We start from the raw sequence: 9,072 nt of genomic DNA on the forward strand, positions 1-9,072 counted from the left end.
AAAAGAACAAAATCGTGTCCTTAGCAGTAACATGGGTAAGGCTGGAGGCTGTTATCTTAATTGAAATAACACAGAATCAGAAAACTAAATACTATGTGTTCTTACCTGTAAGTGGCAGACACAAAGATGGGAAAAATAAACACTGGGAATTCCAAAAGCAGGGAGGGAGAGAGTGGGAGAAGGGTGGAGAAACTGCCTACTGGGTATTACGTTCACTATTTGGGTAGAGCCCAAACCTCAGTATCACGCAATATACCCATGTAACAAACCTCTACATGCACCCCCAGAATCTAAAATTTGTTTTAAAAACGAAAATACTTATAGCAAAATGAAAGATGCCTTTAAGTTCACCTTTCAGAGATAACACTGTTTATTATTTTCTTCAAGAATCTCATTTCTATTTATTTATTTATGTGTTTTTTTTTTTTTAGAGACAGGGTCACTCCAGGCCCAGGCTGGAGTGCAGTGATGCAAGCATAGTTCACTGTAGCCTCAGACTCCCCAGTTCAAGCAATCCACCTGCTTTGGCCTCCCACAGCGCTGGAATTACAGGCTATGAGCCAGCACACCCGGCCAATAATCATTTTTATAGGCTCACGTTTAAAAAATAAAATAGTATACTGCATAAAGAAAAACAATGTGCAGCTTCACGAAGTTTCCCTTTTGAATACACGTATGTAAAAAGCATCCTGATTGAGAAACAGAACGTCACCAGCATCCTAGAAACCCTCGTTGGCTTGCTTCCAATCGTGGCGCTCCTGTCTTCCAAAGGTAAGTGCTATCCTGATTTCTGCTAATGTAATTAGTTTGATCAATTTTGGAACTTTATACCAACGCAGCTGTTCAATATTTTATTCTTTCATGCCTTGCTTCCTACATTTAACATTATGTTTATGAAACCCATCCATACTGTGGGTAATACACAGTGTTTGTTTTCGTGGCTGCATAATATTCCATTGTATGAATACACCAAACTTTATTTGCCCATTTTACTGTTGAGGGACACCCTAGCCGTGAAGAGGAAAATCCCAAGTGCCATTGGGTTGTGACAGTACTGTGAGAGACTTTAGCTAGGCATTTATGTCTTTGAATTTTGCTTTGAATCATGTCCTTCTTTGAATATAGGTGTAAATGCTGGCTGCTAATAAATATATAAGGTTGTTACATGAGTTTAAAAGTGTTATTTCAGCCAGGTGCAGTGGTTCATGCTTGTAATCGTAGCACTTTGAGAGGCTGAGGCAGAAGGATTGCTTGAGCCCAAGAGTTCGAGACCAGCCTGAGCAACATAGCAGGACTTCTATAAATAAGAGCGTATTTTGTGGAAAGGTTTACAGAGTGACGAGTATGTCCTGTGATCCTGGGGTCCACTACTCCAGGTAAATAATTGTCCTGGCAACACAGTCACTTGGCAACACAGCCCCCTGGTGGCAGCCACCTGAACTGCAATCTTACCTCATAGGAAAGGTTAATTGCTGGTTTTCAAACCAGGCATTACAGCAAGCGTCACAACCCAGGACATAATTTATACTTAAACCAGTAATCATTTATGTGAATAAAAGTGCTCCATCTCCATGGCATTGTATCCAATCAGGATACAAGTCCATCTCTAAAATAATGATAAAAAATTTTAAAGAACTACCATTTATCAAGTACTTCCTGTTTCTGGTATCATACCAGACACTTCACATACAGTATTCAGCGCCATCCCTCCAGCAGTGCTGCGGAGTGCCATCGTTGTCACCTTTTAGAGACGAGGAAGCAGAAGCTTGCAGACCTTCAGGAATCATCTCAAGGTGAATGGAGCCAGGATGCCTTCTCCCACGATCCCGGTCTCCTCTGCCCCCTGCGATTGGAGGCACCTGGCTGCTCCACGCTCACTCAAGGTTCATTCCCACAGACCAGCCCCCGCCCCGAGGAGGGCTGGAGTCAGAGAACAGCTCCCACTTTCTCCTGCAGCTCTCTGCTGGGAGGCACATACTTCTAGTTCCTCTTCCCCCGTCCATACCCACCAGGGGGACAATCTGTTTTTCCCACTAGTAGAAGCCCAAGGCATTATCTGGGGCACATTGTACTAGCGGCTGGGATTCACGTGCGTGTCTTCCCCATCTTTCTGTGCCCAGGCAGTGTCAGGCTGGCCTGTCCTCCGTCTCTCCTTGGCTGCTCATGACCAGGTGGCAGGTAGAATAACCAACTTGCCCCGCTTCTCCATTTTTGCACTGAAAATCTCCCATCTCAGGAACCCCCTTGGCTCCAGGCAAGCTGCCTTTCCCCCTTAATCTTGGGCAAGTCAGGCCCAAATTGCACCACAGATTCAGCTGTCCTAGATCCTGTGCGAGGATGAGAAACTCGTTAGGTCTCCTGGCTTATGGTGCGTCGGCGAATCCAGCAAACCAGAGCCCTGCGTTGGGATTAAGGATTAACAGGGGCTTGTCCTGCCTGTGAAAACAGGCCTTGGCAGCACGTCGGGTAGCCCAGCATGTGACTTCTGCAGGCAGGTGGCCTGGATTCGGATCCTGGTTCCACCTCCTGCTGGCTCTGTGGCTTTAAGCAGGTTATTTCACCAACCTGACCTCAGAACCCAATGCTGAGCACAGCACATACCTCACTGTGGCTGTTGTGAAAACTCAATATGAAAATGCGGATGCTTGGAAGCGTTCAGCTCACAGGTTGTGCTCCGCAAATGACAGCCCTTGCCATTCTCTTTGTTCCACGAGCTGCCAAATTGCCTCCCAAGTTCTAATCCTAAGACTTACTTATTTTTATTATGAAATGCTTCATAAATACAAAGGAATATAGATCACATATTCATATATAAAATGTGAAGAGTAACAAAATATATACCCATGTACTCAAACCTCCCTCCCTCTCCTTAAAATAGAATATTACCGACCAGGCACGGTGGTTCACACCTGTAATTCAGCAGTTTGGGAGGCCAAGTCAGGAGGATCGCTTGAGCCCAAAAGTTCAAAACCAGCCTGGGCAACATGGCGACACCCCATCTCTCCAAAAAAAAAAAAAATTAGCAGGTGGTGGAGGGGTGGTGTGCACCTGTGGTCCCAGCTACTTGGAAGGTTGAGGTGGAGGATCACTTGAGCCTGGAAGGTGGAGGTTTCAGTGAACTGAGATCATGCTGCTGCACTCTAGCCTGGGTGACAGAGTGAGACCTTGTCTAAAAATAATAATAATAATAATAATAATATTACCAATGCTTTTGTATCCCCCTCTAATCATAACCTTCCCTGTAATGATAACTAATCTGAATTTTGTCATTTCCTCACTTTTTGTTATATGTTTACTACATATGTATGTATTGCTAATAACATATTGTTATGCTTGAGATATTTGGGTCCTGATCCAAATGCAATCATACTTATTTTCTTTTTTCATTCAACATTGTGTTTTTGAGATTCATCCATGTTAATGTATGAAGCTGTAGTTCATTATTTTTCCCTGCTGTACAGCATTCCACTATTTGAATGTGTGGTCATTCGTCGATCTACTCCCCTATGCAAACAGTGCCACCACAAACGCTTTCATAGGTTTCCCGGTGCACGTGCGCACAAATGACTCTACAGGATCCATCTAATCCGAGAAGCCTTCACTGATGGCTCAGTGGCAATGGCCTGCCCTCTGGTTTGGTTTTCCTTGTGACCAGAATTCTGAGCCCAACCCTCTCTGCTGCATTAAAATCTTTTTCTGTATTTAAAGGAGGATTCAGGATTATGAGTGACAGAAAAACTCAAGTGATATCAAGCCAAAAAAAAAAAAAGGTGGGGTAGAGAGGAGAATTGTATTGGGATGAATGATGGAGCAGGTTAGAGGGGACTGGTTGAATCTTAGCCTAAGCGCTGTCCACATAGCCCTGTGGATCTCTCGGTCACAGGGGTTGGCCACCCCCGTTTTCCTTCCATCCTTGGACAGACTCTTCCCTCCTCGGGAACAGACAGTGGCAGTCACTTCTGCCTGCGGTGCCCAGGTCTGAGTCCAGTGGGAGGGAGCGTCTCTCTCTGCAGCTTTAAAAAAGCCTCCTGGTGTGTCACTGGTCACCTGCTCATGCCTATGCTAATCTCTGTGGCCAGAGGAATGCAGTCCATCCCTCGAGTTAGGGTGCAGTCAGTCACTGCCCTAAGCTTTCAGGCTGAGAGTGAAGTCAAGGGGATTTCTTCCCAGGGAAATAGGGGTACTGCTCCTAAAAGAAGGGTAATGACCACAGACGGCCCAAAACAGTAAGCGTCGTGCAGGCTTGGTGGCTCACACCTGTAATCCCAGCATGTGGGAAGCCAAGGTGGGCAGATTGCTTGAGACCAGGAATTTGAGACTAACCTCAGCAAAATAGTGAGATCCTGTCTCTACAAAAAATAAAATTAGCTAGGTGGGATAATGCACACCTGTTGTCCCAGGTACTCTGGAGGCTGAGGCAGGAGGATCACTTGTACCCAGGAGATCACGGCTGCAGTGAGCTATGATCACGCCACTGCACTCCAGCCTGGACAACAGAGTAAGACTGTCTCTAACAAAAAGCAAACAAAAAGTGAGTGACCAACGCGCCCTGGGCTTGCTGTGTGACCTTGGACAAGAGACTTCACATCCCAAGTGTCTGAGTCTTCATCTTGGGTGAGTGTGGCAGAGCTGAAGGTCCCTGAGATCCCATCGGGCCTTGACCTCTGATTGTGTGGGCTCTGGCTGCCCTGTCGTCCTCTTCCTTGCCACTCTTGTGGTCTTTAACATCATAGCTTGTCCAGTCCTCCAGATCTTTCCCCTATAATGTTGAGTGCATACTTCTGGGATCACCTCCATGAGCTCATTCCTCTTGCTGACAACATGGCTTCTCAGAGGTAGCCCACAGGAGGACAGCTCCTCAAACTGCACCCTCTGCCAAGACCGGGAGCCTCTCAAGAGTGCCTCATCATGCTCGCCACCACCGGCCTTTCAGGCCACAGCCTTCAGAGTCTTCTGTGGATCTCCATCTTCCTTAAGCCCCTAAACCTGCTCTATTATGGAATTTGGGCCTTTGTTTCCTCCTCTCAGAGTTCTTCTTGCTTGTTCACATCAATGAAGCCAGCTGCCATATTGTGACTACCCCATGGACAGGCCCATGTGGCAAGGAACTGAGGGCGGCCTCGGGACACATGGCCCACGAGGAGCTGACCCCTGCCAGCAGCCACATGTGTGAGCCGGAGACAGATCCCTCCCCAGCTGAGCCTCGGGGTGAGGACAGCCCCCGGCCAACACCTTGATTGCAGAGGGCAGCTAAGCCATGCCTCAATTCCTGACCCACAGAAACTGAATGAGCTCCAGAAAACCATTGTCAAGCAACAGAGATAGTGGGCATCCTGATCTTGTTCCTCAGCTGTAAGGAAATGAATCTAGGAGTTCACTTCACTATTCAGGATGACAGGTTTGGTTTTTTCATCAAATATATACTGTATTTGTCAATGCTCTACAGAGAAACAGAACCAACAGAGAGAGAGAGAGGGGGGGAGAGAGAGAGAGAGAGAGGCGCGCGAGAGACTTTTTTTATTGTTTATTTTTGTTTTCGTTTTTGAGATGGAGTTTTGCTCTTGTCACCCAGGCCAGAGTGCAATGGTGCGATCTCAGCTCACTGCAACCTCCACCTCCCGAGTTCAAGCAATTCTCCTGCCTCAGCCTCCTGAGCTGGGATTACAGGCATGTGCCACCATGCCTGGCTAATTTTTGTATTTTTAGTAGAGATGGGGTTTCACCATGTTGGCCAGGCTGGTCTCATACTCCTGGCCTCAGATGACCCACCCACCTTGGCCTCCCAAAGTGCTGGGATTATAAGCGTGAGCCACCGTACCCAGCCAAGACGTGTATTTTAAGGAATTAGCTCAACATGGTGGAGGCTTGTTGAGTCCAGAGTCTGATGGGGCAGGCTGGCATGCTGGAGACCGAGGGAGGAGTTGTAGTTGGGGTCCAATGGCACTCTGCCAACAGAATTCCTTCTTGCTGCAGGGAGGTCAGTCTTTGGTCTATTAAGGTCTTCAACTGATTGGTTAAGGCCCACCCACATGGTGGAGGATAACCTACTTTACTCAAAATCCACTAATTTATTTATAATTATTATTATTGTTATAGAGACAGGGTCTCACTTTACTGCCTACACTGGTCTTGAACTCCTGGCTTCACATGATCCTCTTGCCTCAGCCTCCCACAGTGCTGAGATTACTGGCATGAGCCACTGCACTCAGTCCAAAATCCAGTAATTTAAATGCTCACGTCCCTTCACAGAAGCACCTAGAATACTTTTAAACCAAATCTCTGGGCACTGGAGCACAGCCAAGTTGACACATAAAACGAACCAGCACAGTTACCTACATCAAGTTATGCAGATGCCCTAATTTATTAACAGCTGTTCATAATTTCCGAGTTTGTGTTGAATTTTATCAAGCAATTACTTTTATATTATTGTTCTCATTTGTTTATACATTGTTTTTTAAAAATTGTAAATATTCTAATATAAAAGCATTCTTGCATAGTTGAGATAAATCCAACTCGCTGAGGAAAAGGGAGCGTCTCTCAGTCCATCTTGCTCGCCGTTCCCCTGCCCACAGCCTGTGGTGAGCAGAGGGCAGAGTGCCAGCCATGTCCTGGGACTGTTGACAGATAGCCTGCTGTCTTCCTGTCTCTGGGCCGGCCCTGGGAGGGGCCCACAGGCTGCAGGAAGAGCACTGTGCAATTTACATTGATGCCTTTGTGTGAGGGCCTGACAGCTGCTGGAGTCACGGTCCTCACCCAGGTCAGTGTGGGGCTGGGAGGGCCTCCGGGTGTTCAGGTAGTCAGGGGCTGGGGTGACAGCAGCTAGTGGGGGGCGGGTGTATGAGACAGATAAACACCCACATTCACATGCCAGGTGTGGCTTTGAGCCTCAGCCCAGCCACTCTCCTCAGCTGTCTGGCTGGCTTTATTGGAAGTTCACCAAACGGAAAAGGTCTCTTTTTTTTCTACTGTGCTGGCTCGCTCTCCAGAGTGCCTGCAGTTGGCCAAACCCTGAGTTTGGGAGCACAGTCCTCCAGACCACCACATCTTCCTGGACGTCTGACCTCTGCAGCAGAGGTTACCAAACTGTCCTGTCCGAGGGAACAGTCCCCACAAGACTGCCCCAACTTCAGCCACCAGCCTCAAGTTCAGAGTCCCCAGGGCCACCTTCACTTCAGACCAGCTGGCTACAAAAATTGGGGGTGCTTACAAGCACCCTCAGCTTCAGTAATTTTCTAGGGTGACTCACAGAACTCAGGAAAGCACTAAACTTATGATTACAGTTTTATGATCATGAAAAGATACAAATGAAAATCAGCCAAAGGAAGAAACACTTAGGGCAGAATCTGGGAGGGGTCCAGTCGCAAGCTTCCAGGGAGGCGTCCTCTCCCTTTGGGGTTCTGGACAGCGTTGCCTCCTCTGGGACACAATGTGTGAGGATACGTACAGGGCGTTGTCCACAAAGAAAGTCTACCTGAGCCTTTGGTGCCCAGAGGCTTTACTGGGGCTTGATCAGACGCTGCCTGTGTGATGGACCTTTAGTCTCCAAAGCCCCCCAGCAAACAAAGACACTCCTGTCACACAGGACATTCCAGGACCCACAGGTCACCTCCCACTAGCCAAGGGCAGAGGCTGGACCTCTCTTTGGGTGAGGTTAATTCTAAACTGTGAATAGGGCATGTTACAAAGTCAGTGACCAAAGACGCAGAGTGGTGTGGCTGTCAGAAGCTCCAGTCCTGGATCCGCCACCTTTGAGGTTAGCAAGTTATTTAATCCCTGTGGACGCCTACCGGCCAGAGGCCATCAAGAACAGCCCCGCAGTCAAGCAAATTGGAGTTAATTGGTACCCACTGCACTAAGAAGACTGCACACTAGGGGGCAGCGCAGAGTCTCATTAAGTGTGTTGTGGGGGTGAGGGGTGCTTACTGAAGGATTTGGGCATTTGTAGGGGTGATATTAGGAAATGTTCAAGGAAGCAAAGTGTTTCTCTGAGGATTGGGTGCTGTTGGGGAGTGGGGTGAGTCTACAATTGGGGATCTTCACAATTTGTATCCAGGAGGTGGAAGAACAGGGGAGGTACGAAAAGCCTGGCAGGGAAACAGCAGTCTCTCGTGTGAAACAGGAGAGGGCACTGTTTGGCCATTTTTGTGGTTTCACGGTGACCTCGTTTTTTTGTCCACGCTCAGGCATATTTATGGAGTGGCCTTGATTCTGTCCTGCTGCATCATGGGGGCACGGTGACCCTGCCTGACGCGGGCGTTCTGTGAAGTTTGTGTGCATCAGGCAGACACCAGGGCCCGGCAGACGAGTCACGGGATGCTTTGTTCTGTTCCTTTCCCACCCCTGAGTTTCATTATTGATGACACGGAGACGGTAATTCTACCTAACACATTAGGCAGCTGTGAGAATTAAGGGGAATAATGTAAAACGCCCAGCATAAAATAAAACACAACGGCCAGTCAATTCCCATTATCATTGTTAAAAAAAAATCAAAGTCTGTGATAAAATGGAAAAAGTGAAGAATCAAAATAAAGCCAAATGCAGAAGAGGCACAGGGAAGGAAGCTGAGAGAGGACATCAGATAAGGGCAGTCCCTGAGCCAAGATCTGTCCCGAAGCTCCTGGGGCCAGGTGTGTGTGTGTGTGTGTGTGTGTGTGTGTGTGTGTGTGCGTGCGCAAGCATGCGCACACACACGTGCCCGCACCCTTGCATGAGGAAGGTACGAAATGTGCCAGCAGCTGGCTGTTGTGGCTCATGCCTGTAATCCCAGCACTTTGGGAGGCTGAGGCAAGAGGACTGCTTGAGTTCACGAGTTCAAGACCAGCCTGGGCAACTTGGTGAGACCTCATCGCTACAAAAAAATTTTTTTCAAATTTAGCCAAGTATGGTGTTACATGCCTGTAGTCCCAGCTACTTGGGAGGCTGAAGTGGAAGGATCACTTGAGCCTAGGAAGTTGAGGATGCAGTGAGCCATGATTGCACCATTGAACTCAGCCTGGGTGACAGAGTATGATGAGATTCTATCTCAAAAAAAAAAAGGGGGTTATATACCATAATCAAATGGAAACTGCCCCA

The sequence above is a fragment of the Macaca mulatta genome, chromosome 7, assembly GCF_049350105.2.
Source record: "Macaca mulatta isolate MMU2019108-1 chromosome 7, T2T-MMU8v2.0, whole genome shotgun sequence".
NCBI lineage: Eukaryota > Metazoa > Chordata > Mammalia > Primates > Cercopithecidae > Macaca > Macaca mulatta.